Below are 20,888 nucleotides of genomic sequence, written 5' to 3'. Positions count from 1 at the left end.
ATATGCTGATCTTTATTTTATAAAAAATATGATTTCATCAACAATAATTTTTTGCATGAAAAATATGATTATTTAAAAATAAATATGGAGCATAAGATCTACTTACCTCGATCATCCTAAATCTTTAGACTTCATAGGTAATCCTATTTAAAACATCAAATCATCATCAATTTCTATTCGATGAATATAATAAGATTAAATCATAAGAAAAGAGGACTATTGATCAGACGTATCGGACCATACAGACATCAGGGCAATTTAGGGTCTCTGAGTTGAGGATCAGATTTAAGTGACTTGATCAAAAAATCGTGAAGCACAGATTAGATTAAGATCAAGATTAATCAATAGGGTTCATTAATAATGGGTTTGAAAGATACTTAATATGGCCAAATGAGGTTAACATACAGCACGGATATCAAAGCGACTTCGGATCATCTTGTTGGAGCCAACATGAATCTCTAGAAGATGAAGGCATAGCTCGGTACAAGATTCATAGATCTTCTTATAGAGAGAGAGTCGATCATGAGAGAGAAAGTAGAGATAGAAAATGAAGAGAATCTTCGTATCCTCAGAAGAGACAATCATGATCGAGATTATCAGAATCATATCAAAATAACTTAATATGGATTAACTGTAATCAGATGCTATAAATTTCGAATAAGGACTGGGTTGGGATCTAACCTACTGCATAGATTTCGAAGCAATTTCAGATCATCTTATTTTCATCTCAAGTTCGTCATAGGATCCGTGGTGCAATTAGAGAGAGAAAAAGAGAAAGAGTAGAAAGACCCTAAAGAGAAAAGGAGAGAGATAGGAGAGAGAGAAAATCCTTTTCTCTCTCTCTTTCCTTTTTTCTTTTCTTTTCTTTTCTTCTCTTTTTCTTCTTCTTTCTTTCTTTTCTTGGCTGAACAGGGAGGGGTCAGGGCCGCGGCCAGTGGTTCTTGGCCAGAAGATCGATGGTGGACCATGGCAGTAGGTGGCCAATGGCAGGTGGCGGTAGTGAAGAAAGGGTCGGCCGACGGTGGGGCCAAATGACAAGAAAATCAAGTGAAGAATTTCAGAAAATAGGGGATTCGTCCTTTTTCATATTTTTTCAATCAATGGTTGATCACTGACGGTCGAAACCTTCGGGGAAGATAGCTGATAGGTTGGGGGTAAAGATCCGAAGGTGTGGCATCACGGGTGGTGGCATCGGTGGCTAGAAAGAGGAGAAATAAGGCTCTTCCAAACAGAAAAAAATAGGCCCTTGGTTCATATGGCTTTTCCAATGGATCCGACAGTCGATGGCCATATACAAAAACATGGGAAGAAGGGAAAGAAGGAGAGGAAGAGAATTTGGGGCTTACCTCGTGCACCGGTAGAGTGAAAAATTTAGGCATACATGGTGAGGGTGTCCACAGCTTCAATGGAAGAAAAGAGAGATAAAGAGGAGGGAGGAAGGCTGCTGTTCGATGTTGATTGCTAAGGACGGAGAGGGGGAGATTTATAGGTTAGAGAGGAGGCTGAATCCTCTTCGAATTTGACTTCTCCTTCGATGATTTTGGATGAAAAATGACTCCCAGCAGGAGTCTTCTTCGTTTTCTTCCTTTTTTTTTCTTTTTCTTTTTAGGTTGCTTTGAGATTTGTATGATAAAAAAAAAATAGGTTGTCATATTCTACCCTTCTTGAAAAAAAAATCATCCTCAAAACTTGCTTGCTTGTTTCGATGAATAATTCAGACTTAACTTGCAATAGCTCATATCTATCGTATTATTCATATCAAAAACAAACTTCCTCAATAGGAAAACATGAAAAACATTATGCACTTTAGACAATTCTAATGGCAAAGCTAGTTTATAAGAAATATCTCTACTCTATCCAAGACTTCAAAAAGACCCAACATATCATGGACTTAGCTTGTCGTGCCTCCCAAACCTCATGACATCTTTCTATCCATGAGATAATGAATTTCTTTGATCTTTTAATCTTTGCTTAAAATATCATAATTCTTTGCTTATGAAATTGTTTGCTTTTGATTATTTCATATGAAAATCATAATCGACTCTATCTATTCTTAATAAAAATAAAAGAGTTTGGAGCAATAGATGCTTACCATAATTTGCAACCTTCTTTATCCTTTTAACTTCTTGCATGATGTAACAGTTGAACTCTTATCATAAAAAATCTTTAAATCCATTCAAACAACTAGAGTAATAATATCAAAGCTAAAAAAAAAAGATATCTGTATCTGAAGCATTCTACATCCAAACTATATCAAAAAATATCAGTCCACTAATCTTAAACTTAAGATGCTTTAAATTCTTCTGATCATTACTAATAATAAAAGAATCAATCATCAAAAATAGTACTGCAATATCTAGATGAGCCCAAAAATCAACAAGCTTATCCTTTCATTTGTCAATGATAATCTTTTTTTTATTAAAAATTAAGTCTCCATTCATAACACTTATTGTGTTAGAATTAGTATTTTTAGCCAGTTTTAATATAATTCAACTACTATTTTGTTGCGCACTTTAATCTGAACCCATTGAATCCTATAGTGCTATCAGATAAATGCTTGACAAGAATATCATTTTATATCAGAATCTCAAAAGATCCAACTTTCAAAGTTTTGATAGATTTTAAACAAAATTTTTAAATTTTTTTATCTTTTATTATGCCTCAAGCATAACACATCAGAATTAAATCTTGATCTGCTTCCATATTTGAAGCCCTTATATAAGCTCCATGATTCATCTAAAACCTCATAAATCTAAAACTAATTGAAATAAATAAGTTAACCCTATATTCACTTAACAATCAATTAGATAGCTACAACTAATATTCCTTTGTAAAAGCATTAACTCTAACTCCAACAAACTAGAAGATCTCAAGTCAACATCCCTTATAAATCAAATCAACTCGATTATTTCTCTCAGAGCTTCCTTTATTAGGACCCTTAGCATCCATCAATAAATTGACATAAAATCTTGTCCCTTTCATCTTAAAATTCATTTAAACAAAATTCAACAATAGCAACATATCTTAAATCAGCTCAAGAACCTAAATTTTAACTTAAAATAATTAATAACCTCACTATCTCCAACAAACAAAAGAAAGATAAAGTAATCCAGTTTATAAATAGTAATATAAATTATTAAAAATTTTACTAGAATGTGTATGTCATGCTCTCATAATAAAATTCAATTCACCAATGGAATCAAATATATTTTTTATTTACATGTGAGTTTCATACATGATTCTTTTGTAGGCTCAATGCTCGAAAAATATTTCTCTCCATATGATGTAATTCTTTCTTAGGTCACATCTTAAATAACTTCTTTTTAAAAATTATAATGATCAGACAATCAACATAAAAAAAAATCATCGAGATCTTCACCCATATCGAGTTTAGAGTTCTCAAAACTATCTAAATAATGGAACAAGTATACACAATACAGCAAAACCATTAGTACAACATCTCATATTCAAAGGTCAACATCTCTTAAACTTAGGTCACCCTACTTATTGAAATCTAAGACATAACTCATTAGTTCTATTATATACATCGTATGCCACTTATGTAGATATTATATCATAATATCTATTAATTTGAAATCCAATCATGTTGTATAATTCTAATCTACATCAATTCTTCTATATTCTTTGTCTGTCATCTCTAGGAATCACAATCCTAAGCTTAAGGTCTATCAATGATCAAACCTATTGCTAAACGTTATGTTCTATCCATTATCAAACCTATTGCTCTGATACCATAAAATGTCACGTCCCAAATTCAAAACATAATACGGTCATACTACCGAGGGTTACAGCCCATGATAACATGAAGTCTATCCATCATAGTCATCTAAAATCCATTATAAATAGAATATAATAATAGATTCAATTCTATTATTCATCATATAATTAAATCAAATTTAGTTCAGTGCATCTAAATCTATAATCAAATACAACCTAAGTTTTAAAATTTATAAATAAATAACTACAAGTTCATGATCATAAAATAAACTAAACTTCTGCTATAAAATTTTTAAGCTTGCTATGCTGATCTCCAAGCCTGAAACCCTTTATCGATCTTAATCTTATTCCTCTGTATTAAAAAAAAAATATGAGCTACACTAGCCTAGTAAGTAGAACCTGCGCTTCCTTATCGGATCAAGCATAATTTTTTTTTCATGATAATATAATATTTAAAAAATAATAAATATTATAAAAATAAATATTTCATAGAGCATATAATAAAATAAATCATAAATTAATCATGGATGCATAAATCATAAACTTTTCATAAACATGATTCATAAATCATTCTTATCAAATATTCGTATCATGTTTTAAAATATTACTCACAGATATTTATGCTAAGGTCACTATTATACCTATGACAGGATCATATTTCTTAATCGACAGAGTTCTTATTTCGTATGCCAACGTTATATCCATTAACGGGGCCATATTTCATATGGATACTAGCTTCGGATGTCGACCTTCCTATAGAGATTCATTCATAGCTATCTGAGAATCTTTGAAATCTTTAAATCTTTTTCTTAAAATAAACATATACATAAATATAAAAGTCATAAAATTCATACTTCATAAACATGCTATTTTCATAAAATATATTCATGAAATCAATGATCATAATAAAATATACTTTTTTATATCACATATGTTGATCCTTATTTTATGAAAAATTTGATTTCATTAACAATAATTTTTTGTATAAAAAATATAATTATTTAAAAATAAATAAGGAGCGTAAGATCTACTTACCTCGATCATCCTAAATCTTTAGACTTCACAGGTAATCTTATTTAAAATATCAAATTATTATCAAATTTTATTCAATAAATATAATAAGATTAAATCATAAGGAAAGAGGACTATTGATCGGACGTGTCGAACCATCCAGACACTAGGATAATTTAGTATCTTCGAGCTGAAGGTTAGATTTAAGTGACTTGATCAAAAAATTATGAAGTACAGATCGGATCAAGAGCAAAATCAATCAATAGAATTTATTAATAATGGATTTGAAAAATACTTGATATGGCCAAATGAGGTTGACATATAGTACGGATTTTAAAGCAACTTTGACTCATCTTGTTGGAGTCAACATGAGTCCTTAGAAGATGAAGGCATGACTCGATACAAGATTCATAGATCTTCTTATAGAGAGAAAGTCAGTCATGAGAGAGAAAATAGAAGGAGAATCTTCGTATCCTCAGAAGAGACAATCATGATCGAGATCATCGGAGATCATATTAAGGTGACTCAATATGGATTAACTGTGATCAGATGCTATAAATTTTGGATAAAGGCCGGGCTGAGATCCAACCTATTGCATGGATTTTGAAGCAATTTTAGGTGATCTTATTTTCATCTTAAGTTCGTCATAGGATCCATGGTGCAGTTAGAAAGAGAAAGAGAGAGTAGAAAGACCCTAGAGAGAGAAAGAGAGGGAGAAAATTCTTTTCTCTCTCTTTCTTTTTTTTTTTTCTTTTCTTTCTTTCTTTTCTTAGCCGAACAGAGGAGGGATCAGGGCCGAGGCTGGTGGTTCTTGGCCAGAAGACCGATGGTGTACCATAGCAGCAGGTGGCCGACGGCAGGTGGTCGTAGTGGAGAAAGGGCCGACTGGCGGTGGGGGCCGAACAACAAGAAAATCAAGTGAAGAATTTCAGAAAATAAGGGATTCACCCTTTTTAATATTTTTTCAGTCAATGCTCGATCACCGATGGCCGAAACCTCTGGGGAAGGTAGTTGATAGGTTGGGGGTAAAGATCCAGGGGTGTAGCACCGAAGGCGGCGGCGTCGGTGGTCGGAAAGAAGAGAAATAAAGCTCGACCAAATAGGAAAAAATAGGGTCTTGATTCATATGGCTTTTCCGATGGATTCGATGGTCGATGGCCATATGCAAAAATATGGGAAGAAGGGGAAGAAGGGAAGGAAGAGAGTCTAGGGCTTACCTCGAGCTTCAACAGCTTCTTCGGTGAAAAATTTAGGCAGACATGGTGAGAGTGTCCATAGCTTCAATGTTAGAAAAGAGAAAGAAAGAGGACGGAAGAAGTCTGTTGTTCGGCATCGATTGCTATGAACGAAGAGGGAGAGATTTATAGGTTGGAGGGGAGGCCAAATCCTCTACGGATTTGAATTCTCCTCTGATGATTTTGGATGGAAGAAGACTTCCGCTGGGAGTCTTCTTCGTTTCTTTCCTTCTGTATCTTTTCTATTTCTTTTTAGATTGCTTTGAGATTCGTGCAAAAAAATCAGATTATCACATATACGGTTAAGGATATATTAAAAATGATTTAAAAGATTATTTTTTTAATTAATAAAAAAATAATTTAGCCATCCCTTAGATGGGTTAGAATTTTTTTTTAATTGATAGATAAATACTATCCATGAAAAAATAATTTATTCATCTTGAAAAATATGAGAACATAAATAAGTTGGTCAATAAGAAAGTTGACTAATTTTTTTATGATATTTATCCATAAAAAAATAGATTCCAAGGGATCGGGAGTATTTGGGACTTCAAGAGAATTATTTTTCAGTTTTGTCGGATGTCACCGAAGAGGTAGGACTTTGAGAGAATTAGAATTTAGAGCCCAACAAAGCCAAACACAGATGAATCCAATCTTCCACTGGAACTTGCAATGGGTCCGCTGTAGTTAGACCGCATAAGTGATGTAACTTTTTTAGGCCAACTCTGCGGCCGTATATCTGGCTGGTTCCAAGCTTGAATTCGAGTTTAAGCTCACGGTTGCCTCGAGCCAAGCCACATAACTACCCAGACTTGGCCTAAAAGGTTTATGGGCTCTAATTTTGAGCTCAAATCTGACCCAAACTTAATCAATCCAAGCCCAAATCTAACCTTCTGGCCAGCCGGTCCCATTTTCAGCCCTATGCAAGGCAAATATAGAAAAGATAGAGTAAAAAATGACTATATTACGGAAGTTACATGAGTTGCAAAAGTTAAGAACAAAATAGTGTATAACTAATGGAGATGATATTGGTTGGATATACAGAAGATTAGGGTGAGCTTCATTAAGGAGGGATGCTATTTAAGGTTGTAAAGTAAAAAGAAAAAAAAGTAATATTAAGGATGCAAGTTGTGACAAAGTACATGAAAAACTTGAAAAATACTTCAATTATAATTCCACATAAGAATGATTAGGTGAGTAAGGATTTATAAAGATGTCCAGATAGTGACAACAAGGCTTGTTTGGTTATGATACATAACCAAAAAAAAAAACATGCTATGGGTGCACAACTGATTGAGCAATAATTTGTTTTAGAAAAATATCAATGGTCTGTAACATGTCTTGTACACGTTCTAAGTTCTAGCAGAAAAGATAAGCTTATACGTGAGACGATTGGGTTCTCTTGTCTTTTCATTTTTACTTTTCTTTCTTTCGTTTATTTTTTCCCTCCTTTTTTTTATCCATTTTGTTCCTCGTAAAGTATGGGCTGATCTTTTATGCCCTTTATTTTAAAAAAAAAATTCAAAAAAATCATCAAAGTTAATATGGACTATTTTGACACTACAGATATCTAGATGGATCATTAGATTCGATATAAATCATTTTGATTATATTCAGAAAGATCATCAAATTTAATATGAACTACTTTAACCACTACTAATAGGGCTTGACAAGATCCAGAAGTAAGATTTACTATATTGGAAAGTCCAATCATACGTCAAATTTTCAGAGATCATAACTTGATCATATGATGCCTAAATAAGATAATTTTTTTAAAATTAGATAATTTTATATAGCATCAACCTCATAGAAGATTAAAATAGGCCGAAATTCTATCATTTGATCTTTCAGAATAGACTAGTCAAATCGAAATATTTTTTTGAGAAAAATTTATCTGGACTTATCTTCCAATTCAAGAAAAAATAAATAAAGCGACAACAAGCAAAGTTGATATAGAAGTCAAAATCTATCTTCTATAAAATTTTATTTTTTTTCATTTTTTTCTTACTAGTTATATTTATTGCTGAAAAGTTAGTATTATTCGAACTACTAAAAGAATTCAATCCAAATCGTACATTGATGGATCTCATTATTATAAATAGAAAATATATATTATAATTTTGATTCATCAATTGATCGTTAAGGAACGACAAAAGGACTAACACCCTACTTTTCTGCTGATTTTTTATCTTTTTATAAATTATTTTGGGAGATATGAGTTGGGCAGATGGAATCTTTCTTCTCCCTTATTGAATCAAAACTAATCATATACAGAGGAATGAGAAAATATTTCTCTAATATCAACTAATAAGAGAGGAGATGTTTGTCCCAATAGTCACAGCATTTTACTCAGGAAACAAAAGCTCTGTATTCGAACGGGGGAGGGTGCAGTGGTAGGTATTTCGGCATGGGTAACTAAAGTTCAACAGGATGCCCTTCCCTTTCTTTCAAATCAAAAAGAAAGAAATAAAGAGTCTATTTTTTTATTTTTGATATTTTGCTAGTTATTTATAGTACAATAATATTTGAAAAAAATATTATTTTTTAAACATATTTAAAAAATGATCAAAAAAATCATAATAATTCAAATAAAACACTCCCTGTTAACTCTATTTTAACTCATGGATGAGGTTAAACTTACTATGATGTAGAAAATTTTATGCATACTCTAACTAATGTATTAGTTTTGTATAGAATAAAATATGAACCTTGCATTTTTCATATATTTTATATCGGGGTACTTTAAATAAAAATAAAAAACAAATTAATTTATAAATAAAGAAAAGTGTAAGTTTGCTCTTTTGCATCCATAGCAAAGTTCATAATTAGGTTTATGTAATTTTGAAGAGGATTTAACCGACGGTGCGCTTTGTGTGTTTTCTTGGTTTGTTATATAAATATGAATCAAGAAAGAGGGTTTCCGCAAACATGAAATAAAAATTAATACATGGATCCCTAAGCGGACCTTTTTCCTCCTTTTAAGGCACGTCACCTGTGGGGGGTTCGGTAATAGAGCTCGGCCTAGGGCTCGGTGCCCACGTATCATGAGCCGGGAACATCTAAAAAGACTCGATTTTTCGGAGCAATCCCAAGAATTCGATCACCTTGCGGTTCCCCAATTGATGGATTCCCGCGTCCTTCCATTCCATTTCAATCCCATCAGCCGAACCCCGTCAAAATCCCGTTTGGAAAAAATGGCACCTTTGAAAGGTGATTTTGTGCTCCTATTCGTCATGGGGTTGCTCCGTTGGCAGTGGCATGGAGGCCAAAAGAGGCTCCAAGATGTGAAGAAATAAAAGAATAGAAAATTGTGGGGGATTTGAGATATTAGAGGTTGGACCTTTTTGGAGATGATATATCACAAGATTACGTGAACCATCTATGCCGGAAAACACAGCAACAACCTTCCTAACTTTTTTTAGCATGATGTTACATCATTTGATATTAGTACATTACATTCTGTTTTAATGTACTTGAATCTTGTTCATCATATCCTGCTAATTATGCTCTAATCATGTCATGGGATTTATTTTGTGATATTACGAATCTTGTTTATCCATATTTTTAGTCAAAAGAAGGAATTTTGGTATGTAAGATATGCTGACGGCTCATTGTTTGCTATTAAAAAGAGGCCGGAGTCTGATAGGATAAGCCAAAGCTTTCATGACTGAGCTCTAACTCTTATCAAAAAGCTTGGAACTCATCCACAAAGTTGGTAAACCCTGCTATATTATAGTCTTAGGAGTACTTGTCTTGATTCTTTCAGACAACATCTTACATATGAAAGCACTCATGAACAAAAAATCCTCAAAAACCAAAGAAAATGTTCAACCTTGAGGAAGTACCTCCCCTAGGAATATGCCCAACAATGGATAATGTTTCTTTTTGAACAGGGCAATAGATAAAATTTGACAAGGCAATTTATGTCAAGAAGGATTCATTTGGATTCTTTATTTTAATGTACCAAATTAGCTGTGTGATTTCACCGTCACTCTATAGTCTAGCATGGTAGCAAGGTTCAGTGTTGGCGCAGGAATTTAGATTTGTCTTCTGGTCTAACTTTTCAAATGAGTCAGTGAAGCATGATGCAGGGCATTGACACATACATGATACATATAATCAAACTAATTTTTTGGAAATTTGATCTCGGAAGAAAAACTAATTTTTGGAAATTATGATTTATTTTACGTTTAAGAGGTCATGACTTGATTTGGATATCTTTTTTTTTTTTTTTTTTGAGTGAGATTTAGATATCAATTTGGTCAACTAGAATCACGTCTGAAATAGTGAATAAGAGCATTTTAGTTTATTGTTACTGGGAATTATTTTTACATTGCGACATTCATTTTAGAGGTCTCACAACTTGGATTGCACTTTTTGATGAAAACTTGGATTGTATTTCAGTCTGCTTCTTTAGCTTTTAATTTTCAATCCATGCTGAATCACGTCTCCTTCCCTCATTATCTGGTTATCTCCAAGTGCGGAGAATCTTAGATAGCTGCTATGAGTTGCATAGGCTTAAGATCTACAACTTATGAGGTAAGTTTTCCATCTGGCCGAACAATCCTTTTAGGTTTAAGGGCAAGCCTCTATCTTACCTGAAGTTACCCTAGCTAGGAATTTGGCACCAATTTGTTAGTGGTGAAGTCTTGTTCAGAGCCTGTACTAGAAAATTCTCACAGCTTGATGTATCTATTTCAGTCATTCAGTGCAAATTAAGGTTAAGGGAATGCTTAAAATTGCATGCAACTTTGCACAGAACATCTGAAACCTACCACATAACACTGAAGAGGGGAAATTTGGGGACTTTCTATTTTCTTGCTTTGAAAATTCTTTCAAATAGATGTGTTCTAAGCAGTTTAGTCATGGTGTTAATGGTTAGCCTGAATGAAATATCACTCATTTCACATCATGTATCTAAGCTGTTCCTGCTAAAATTTCTTCTGTTCCTAAATTCTCCTGTTATCAACAAGACTTCTGCTGATTTTGTAGTAATTAAGGTGGAGCCTTGACTCTTCCTTTATCTCAAGAGAAATAGCACCTAAGTAATTACCTCTATATAACAACAATCAAAAAAAAAAAAAAGTAAATCTTCACATTTATATGCAGCAACATATTGCCTCCTAATACAGTGTTTCTAGACCTCTGATTGTGATTCATAGATTTTACTTTTATGGGTAAGCAATATAAATCCTGATTGGGCTTCAATTCTTTGAAGGCACTTAACAAATATCGATTTCTGAGCTCATTTTGGTGCAGTTGACAAAATTAATGATCCACAGATCAGGAAGGAGGAAAAATGTTGAAGGAGGAGCACCACTTGGTAGGTTACGAAATCCTGCATTACTATTGTATGGTGACTATTTGCATCGCCTGTTCTCTAAGAGAGCATTTTATGTTATGTCTTGTAGGGTTCGGCCTTATGTCCTGTTGAGCAATGCCAGCTTAAACATTTACTGATTAATTCATAACCAAAATATCCAAGAACCCACCAATTTCTCTTACTCTGTGAAATGGCTCATGGCAGTTAGAAAAGATAAATTTGTCTATATCAAACCTGTATAAATGTGACACACCAATTTCATGGAGATTATGTTTGCAGGATGTGTTGATGAAAAAGGACAGTTCGGATGGTGTATTAGATAATTAGGGGTGATCGTTGTGAATGGATCCAATTATAAGGAAGGCATTCTACTATGGTTTCTTTCCTTGTTTCCCTGGTCCTTATTTCAAGATAAACTGTGCTTACCAGAGTGGCTTCCCACAGATAGAGGCCCACTGTTAAGTTGAATGGCTCAAATACACCAGGCAATGAAGATCCCATGTATCATCTCCAGCAGCTGAGAGAATAAATATCATTCAAGGAACCTTTGTGGAAGAAACCAGAGGAAAATGACTCATTATGCAGATAGATGAATTAATTTTAGCGCAAACAATTTACTCCCGAAAGAGCTCTATATTTGACATCATCAATTCCCAATCAATCGGTTTTTCTAGTAAGGGCTATTCTTTTGAGTGCAGGAATGTTGCTCCACCATCAAATACTTATGCTTCTGAGTTCTGACTTAGTCAAATGGCTGGAGCATACAAATCTATCAAGATCACATCTATCATCTCCAGCAGCTGAGGATACAACTTTCTCCCAAGGAGCCTGTATGTAGGAATGCAGAAGAATCTGACTTACCATCCAGGTTGCAGAATTTTTTCTTGAGAAGATCCAGGTAGCTGAATTAAATACAGTTTTCCTTTCAAAGAGCCCTATGTTTGACATCAGCTCCAAATAGATTGGTTTCTTTTATGAGAGCTATTCCTTTGAGTGCAAGAATGCGGCCCCACCATCAAATACTTATGCTTTCTGACTCAGTTCTAACAAAGTCATCAATTGATGCTCTCTTTGGTAATTGGAGTAATGGGGTGATGGTGCTGCAGGGAAAATATTGGAGGTGGACCACAAAAGTTCGTCATCTAAGACAAGGAAAGGTTCTGATGAGAAGTGAGAAAGGTTTGTGTGAGAAAATGTGATGCTGGAATCATGGAAGTGACCCCTGATGCTGCGTGAGGGGTTTGAAAAAGGCGAGGTGGGCTATGGCTGAGGTTATTTTAAAAAAAGATAAAATGCCTGAAAGATGGAGTTATGCATTAAAAATTTGGGGAAGAGAGTGCTACACGTTACATGGAAGCAATAAAAGGTTAAAGCAACGGTACTCTACTCTGTTGTCTGGTATAAAATTTATTTAATGTACACAAATTTTAAATCGTTCACGCGACAGCATGCATCATATTTCAAGAACAAGAAAAAAAAAGGTTTTGCATTTTGCATGACACATATGGGCATGGGATGTTTTAACTGTAGAGAATACAAGTGTAGATGGTCAGGGAAGCATGACAGACCTACGCAAAATATTTTGAATATGGCATCCATTTCTAGATACGGTAATTGATCAGGCAAACTCTTTTAGCGCATTTTCCTAAGTGTTTTCATGAATTCAAGAATATTTATTTGAATCCAGCTGAATTTTGTTTTTTTAGTGGTTCATGTCGGTTGTGACTTGCCACGATTTTGTTCTCTTGTTAATTTTTTTTGTTAGTAAGTGAGAAGTTAAGGATAAAAGTTGAGTGTAACTCATTTAAAGTAAGGAATTTCATGATAGTTGAGACTTGTGACAACTTTGTTCTCTTGTTTTTTTTTTTTTTTTAGTAGGTGAAAAGTTCAGGATAAAACCTGAGTATAACTCATCTTTTCTCGTTAAAGTAAGCATTTCAAATTCAAGCAAATCTTTAATAAGCCAATCTGGAAAAGTTGAGGTCGTTTAGCAGCTTTAGCTTATGGCTCTTACTATGGAGTGCCTTAAGCTAGTGGGAAGATTATTGTTAATAGTAGTGGAGGCTTGGGGCGTAGCAAGGTTGGGAAACAAAAGTCTCAATGTTTAAAAAAGATCCAGATTGGCAGCCTCGAATTTGGGATTTTCTCTTTCTAGAGATAATGTTCTTTAAGTGGATGCTTCAATAGCAAGTTAAGATATGGAAGCAACAGATGTCCCTTCTGATTTTTGCTATGCGTCAGAGCTGTCAAGCTTGTTTGGACTTTCATCTATTCTCAAAATTCTATCTACCAGTTTCCTTGCAGATAAGGGCACTATATGTTTTCCTTTAGCATATGGGGTCCTGCTCTGTCACTATCTTGGGAAGCCTTAAGGAAGAAAAGAATCATTTGTTCTTCTGATCAGGATGATTGAAGGTTCTTTTGAAGCCTTTGGGATGAGATGGAACATGGGGTATCTAAACAGGATGGAAACATTGTGGGAAGGTTGTCATTGTTACTATAGCTAGATTCTGTTCTAGTCTTTATGGCTAAAAGATCCTAAACTATTAATTATATTGCAATATTGACATATCATTTGTTCTCTCTAACGTGATTCCTCCATTTGATGCTTGAGGATCTCCATTGTTTCATCCGTCATATGACCTTTGTTTCACTTTGTGACCTCCTTTTGTCTTAGTAAAAACTGTTTTAATGTTTTTGAAATGGACATACACATTGCGCAGCTCCTAATTTCTTTTGTTGATGCATAGGATCTGAAATGTGATCATGATGTCAAACTAGAGATTGTCACAAGAAACCAAAGGATGAGTTTTCTGGTATGAATGGAATGATCCTTCATCAATTCCAGGCTCAATTCTCAAAATGTATACTTGGACATGCTGACCAAGTCAAACCATCTAACTGTCAGGAAAGCATCTGTACATCCTTGACCTTGTCCGCTTTGCAGGTAATAACATTTGGTCTGTTGATTTCACTGAGAGTGGATGTCTCTGTAGGCAAGAATGTAGTCCTTTGGCAAATCAAGGTTAAGATATAGTTACATGTTACTGGAAGAATTATAGTCATAAATCATCATTCTTAAGTAAATACAATGCTATACCTGAATTTCTTGGTCAGTTCTTATGTTTGGAGCATTCTTCATCATATCCTGTGCTTTTGCAGTCCTTCCTACATGCTGCTGGACTTGTACCATCGCACAAATGGATGTGTAACTCGCAGTATCATACCTAAATAAAGGCCTAATGGCTTTGGTAAATATCACGCCCCGAGCCCAACACCCGGATCGGATACGTGATGGCCGCACATTCCTTAGAGCAAGCCCTAAAGAATATGCAAGGTCAAATTAAATCACTACAACCTTAACATCCATAACAATTAATTTCAACAATAATTCGTAAAATCTTACATAATTACAATTTAAATTTCTTCAATTCTCTGATCAAATACTATGACACTCTATTTATCCTTTTGCTCACCCGTAAATCTAAGCCATAGCCAATCATGAATGTCCTGTAACTCTGAGAAGAAAAAGAAAGATGAAGGAGTGTGAGCTTTACAGCACAGTAAGAATTTCCATATCACACTGATATAGTAATATAGTCTGAAAATAAGGATAAGCAGTAAGATATAAAATCTCATGTTCAATGTCCAGAATAATGCAACATTCATAAATTTTCTGTCTTGTCAAAATAGATGCATCATCATATGTTAACAGGTAAAACACTTTTGTTCAACAATTATTTCATGTCTTATCTTTCATTTCTCTTTTCATAATCACATGATTTTTAACCTTTTCTTTCTGGTTCTGGACTATCCAATTCTATACCTTAGTCACCATCCGGATCGAATCCACTTAAAAAGTCTTTTAAGACTGTCCCAGGATGAGCTCCTGACCGGCTGTCCCACGTACCAAAGCCTGTGAGAGGCTGTCCCAGGCATAAGCTCCTGGCGGGCTATCCCAGGCATGAGCTCCTGACCGGCTGATCCACCTGTAAGCCAGTGGGGGCTATCCCAGGCATAAGCTCCTGGCGGGCTGTTCCACATGACAAGGCTAGTCCATACCATATATCTCTTTCTTTTCATTTAATCATTATGTGTTGATTTCATCAAATCAATTCCGACTTGCATTATGATCAATTCAGATATGTATAATCATGTCATCAATCTCTGATACATATATATTGACATAACATACTCATGCTCAAAATCAAATAACAGTATCTCAGATATAATAAATTCATCGATCTCAAATCCGACAATGCAAAACCAATAATGCAAGACCAATAGTAAAATAGCATATATATAATAGTGATCATGTACAGGAATTCTTACCTTTACCGGTAACTGATCCAAGCACAGAAATCAATGTTCTTCTTTGATTTATGAATTTCTTTTTAACAAATATTTCACTCGATATCATTTGCAGACAATCATCTCTTCGTAACCTTGATCAAATATAAAGATCATATATGGAGAAAATTACCGATAATCGATCCTAATAATACAGATCGAGGATCTCTCTTAGGATTAACCAAAATTAGGACTTGTCTATGTATCTGGATCCTCCACTGATCCATAATACTTCTAGAGAGAGAAAATTCATGAAGAGAGAGAAAATTTTAGAGAGAGAAAGTAGAGAGAGAAAGTGGAGAGAGAAACTTTCGTATCCTTCCGATGAGGCACTCATGATTGAGATCATCAGAGGTCCTATCAGGGTGACTCAATATGAATCAAGTGTTACAATTTCGAATAGAATCGGATTGGGATCAGATCTACCTCACGAATTTCGAAGCAATCTCAGATCATCTTATTTTCATCTAAATTTTATCCTAGGGTTCATGATGCAATCAGAGAGGAAGAAAAGATCCTAGAGAGACAAAATCTGCAAAGAGAGAGAAAAGTCTAGAGAGAGAATCTAGAGAGAGAAAATATAGAGAGAGAAGGTAGAGAGAGGAGAGAGAAAAGAGAGAGAAAAAAATTCTCTCTCTTCTTCTTCTTCTTCTTTTATTTTTATTTTTCTCTTTCTTTTTTTCTTTTTTTTTCTTTTTCCTTTTTCTTTTCTTTTTCTTTTTCCTTTTTCTTTTCTTTTCTTTTCTTCTTCTTCCTTCTTCTTTTCGTCCCGCGGCCTCCCTTGGCTGAAACAGGGGAGGACCGTGAGGTCCCCCCTCGGTGGCTCGGGCTCCGGTGGCTTGGCCGGAGATCCGACAACGACGGCCGACCGTGCGAAGCACGTCGGTGATGGGGTTCGGCCGGCGACTCTTTTTTTTTTTCTTTGAAAAACAGGGGATCTTCTTTGGAATTTTTTTCCAGCAAAATCGATGGCCGGCGGTGTGGTCTTGGGCCAGAAGAGAAAGGGAAGAGGGAGAGGAAGAAGGGAAGGGGCTTACCTCGAGCTCCGGCAGCCGAGAAGAACTCCGGCAATCCTTTCTTCCTGTTCAAACAACTCGCAGCAAAAATCTTGAAAAAATCCCTCTAAACTCTTAATAATCTCTCAAAATCCCGTGATAAAGACCTAAAGGGAGGGAAAAGGAGGTTTTATAGAGGAGGAATCCGTTTTTTACTCAGATTCTCCTCTCCTTTTCATGGTGGGAAGAAGACTCTCAACGGGAGTCTTCTTCCTCCCGATATCCTCTGTTTTCTCTTTTTTTTTTTATATCTGGGTTATTACATTCTTCCCTCCTTAAAATAATTTCGTCCTCGAAATTAGGTTATGTCATTTGAGATACCTATTTCAAAGTATACATTCTTCATGTCATTCTCAAGCTTACAATAATGTCTTTTATTTCTCATGATCTTGTTATAACAAAATTTATTTGAAATCTCAAACTCATCCCTTTTTATTGATTTCTCAACTTTTTGAAGAACTATAATATTTTGGACTTATATTAATATACCACCATTATTTGTCTAATACATTTCACTCAACTTCATAATTATCTCAGACTACCTTTGATAGAAAAATAAATAAACGTCAAACATCGGTCACTCTTCACAATCATCGATTTCTTTCTTCACTTGATCTTCCAACAAATTTTATATATAGACTCTCATCTTAAGAAAAATCTCAATCTTCTATATCAGTTCAAGTAATAATATTAAATTAAAAAAAAATATATGAGATCTATGTCAAGACATTCTAAGTTTGAACTGATAATAGAACTATCAAGCTGTTAATAAATTTGAGATATCTAGGATTTCTTGGCATTATCTACAATGAAGCAACCTACTAACAAAAATTATCTGACTATGATCAGATTAAAAATCATTCTTTATTTACAACTAATGTATTCCATAATATCTTCAGAATCAAAGAATTAATATTTCTAATCAATTTAACCCATCATGCTTTTGCTGCGCACTCTGATCTTAATTTATCAAATTATATAATTATATCAAAGATAAAAATATCCTTATATGTTAGATCGATCCAGGATAGATCCAACCTTCAAATTTCATATAAGACTTAGGACAAAATTTTAAGTTTCTTCATCTTTACTACCTTTGGGCATAGCATATAAAAATTAAATCTTGATCTACTTTCTATATTTGAAATCATTGTATAAGTTTCATCACTTTTCAAGAATCCAACATGTCTAGAATTAATTGAAGTTAATCTTAGATTTACCTTACAATCATTTAGATAATTTCTAAATCAATCTTCCTTTTTAAAAGAATTAATTCTAACTTGACAACTAAAAGAACTTAAGCCAACATCCTTAAGTAGAATCAACTTGATTATTTCTTATAGAGCTCTCTTCATCACAACCTTTAATATTAATCGATAAATCCATACAAAATCTTATCCCTTGTATAAGTCATTCAAAATTTAACACTAACAAGATGTCTTAGTTCAATTCAGAAATCCGAACTCTGACTTGAATAATTAATACACTCCACTATCTTCAATAATTAAAGAATCTAATCCAAAGATGAAAATATAAATTGTTAAAGATTTCATCATAACCTGTATATCATACTCTGATAAAATAAATTTTTTTCTTTAATTTAACAATAATAAAATACTTTTGATCTACTTAGAAAAGTAAACTTTTCACTTGAAATTCAATGCAACTTGAAAGATCAAAGAATCATATTCAGAATATAATATTTTGAGTAACCAAAGATTTCACCAAAATGTGTATCTCATATTCTCATGATAAAATTCATGTATATTTTTTTTTCTAAGATTGAGTTTCATATATGATCCTCTTATAGGTTCAATGCTCAAAAATATTTCTCTCTCATATGATGTAATTTCTTCTTAGACCAAACCCTAATTAACTTTCTTTGATAAGTCCAAAATTCATAATGTTCAGACAATTATCATTGGAATTAAAAGAAAAATCATGATCTTCAATCATATAAGTTTTACATTCTAAAATCCTCTAGTATACTCAACATAACTTATCAATACCTCCCACTTTATTCTAAGGTCAACTCTTTTCATACTTAGGTTACCCTTATTAATTAAAATTTAAGATATAACTCGTCAATTCTATTATAAATATCACATGCCACTTATGCATAAATTTCATCTTAATACCTATTGATTCGAAATCTAATTACTGAATCATTTGTTTTATGTTTGTCATATTCTTTATGATCATAACCTAAGTTTAAATATCACTAAAATCATAATTTCAAATAATTATAATCTTAAGCTTAAATATCACTTAAATCATATTCTCTAATGATCATAACCTAAATTGTAATATCATTCTATCATACCTCTAATAATCATAATCTTAAACTCTGATTTTATCAATCATACTCTATTGATTATAATCCCAAAATTTTGATATCACTTATATGACAATCCTTAGTGATCCTAAACTTTCTGTCATATCCTAATCACTTGTATCATTGTCTCCAAATAAATGTAACTTAAGCTCTAAGCTCAGATATCACTCTGTCACATTCTATTGATCTTACATAAAGTTTTAATATCTCTTCATAATCCCTAGTGATCTTAAACCTCAGCTTTGATATTATTCTATCACATCCTAATCATTTGTATCGTAATCTCCAATGATCAAAACCTATGCTCTGATACCATTCTGTCACGCCCTGAACCCAACACCCGGGTCGGATACGTGATGGCCGCACACTCCTTAGAGCAAGCCCTAAAGAATATGCAAAGCCAAATTAAATCACTACAACCTTAACATCCATAACAATTAATTTTAACAATAATTCGTAAAATCTTGCATAATTACAATTTAAATTTCTTCAATTCTCTGATCAAATACTATGACACTCTATTTATCCTTTTGCTCACCCGTAAATCCAAGCCATAGCCAATCATGAATGTCCTGTAACTCTGAGAAGAAAAAGAAAAATGAAGGGGTGTGAGCTTTACAGCCCAATTAGAATTCCCATATCACACTGATATAGTAATATAGTCTGAAAATAAGGATAAGCAGTAAGATATAAAATCTCATGTTCAATGTCCAGAATAATGCAATATTCATAAATTTTCTGTCTTGTCAAAATAGATGCATCATCATATGTTAACAGGTAAAACACTTTTGTTCAACAATTATTTCATGTCTTATCTTTCATTTCTCTTTTCATAATCACATGATTTTTAGCCTTTTCTTTCTGGTTCTGGACTATCCAATTCTATACCTCAGTCACCATCCGGATCGAATCCACTTAAAAAGTCTTTCAAGACTGTCCCAGGATGAGCTCCTGGCCAGCTGTCCCACGTACCAAAGCCCGTGAGAGGCTGTCCCAAGCATAAGCTCCTGGCGGGCTGTCCCAAGTATGAGCTCCTGACCGGCTGATCCACCTGTAAGCCAGTGGGGGCTGTCTCAGGCATAAGCTCCTGGCGGACTGTTCCACATGACAAGGCTAGTCCATACATATATCTCTTTCTTTTCATTTAATCATTATGTGTTGATTTCATCAAATTAATTCCGACTTGCATTATGATCAATTCAGATATGTATAATCATGCCATCAATCTCTGATACATATATATTGACATAACATACTCATGCTCAAAATCAAATAACAGTATCTCAGATATAATAAATTCATCGATCTCAAATCGGATAATGCAAAACCAATAATGCAAGGCCAACAGTAAAATAGCATATATATAATAGTGATAATGTACAGGAATTCTTACCTTTATTGGTGACTGATCCAAGCACAGAAATCAATGTTCTTCTTTGATTTATGAATTTCTTTTTAACAAATATTCCACTCGATATCATTTGCAGACAATCATCTCTTCGTAACCTTGATCAAATTTAAAGATCATATATGGAGAAAATTACCGATAATCGATCCTAATAATACAGATCGAGGATCTCTCTTAGGATTAACCAAAATTAGGACTTGTCTATGTATCTGGATCCTCCACTGATCCATAATACTTCTAGAGAGAGAAAATTCATGAAGAAAGAAAAAATTCTAGAGAGAGAAAGTAGAGAGAGAAAGTGAAGAGAGAAACCTTCTTATCCTTTCGATCAGGCACTCATGATTGAGATCATCAGAGGTCCTATCAGGGTGACTCAATATGAATTAAGTGTTACAATTTCGAATAGAATCGGACTGGGATCAGATCTACCGCA

At 33.8% G+C, this 20,888-nt stretch overlaps 1 long non-coding RNA gene across 1 annotated transcript in view; it reads right to left on the bottom strand.

The window, feature by feature from the left end:
• The window catches only part of LOC140853416 (uncharacterized), a 175,409-nt gene extending 158,675 nt beyond the window's left edge, over positions 1-16,734 (bottom strand). The window contains exon 1 of the long non-coding RNA XR_012136467.1: positions 16,695-16,734. This is a non-coding gene — a long non-coding RNA (uncharacterized lncRNA). The remainder of the gene's footprint in view (positions 1-16,694) is intronic.
• Positions 16,735-20,888: the final 4,154 nt, after the last annotated feature.

This window comes from Elaeis guineensis, chromosome 13 (genome assembly GCF_000442705.2).
Source record: "Elaeis guineensis isolate ETL-2024a chromosome 13, EG11, whole genome shotgun sequence".
Classification (NCBI taxonomy): domain Eukaryota; kingdom Viridiplantae; phylum Streptophyta; class Magnoliopsida; order Arecales; family Arecaceae; genus Elaeis; species Elaeis guineensis.
The sequence above is the reverse complement of the archived record's forward strand: the minus strand, read 5'-3'. Positions and strand labels throughout refer to the sequence as shown.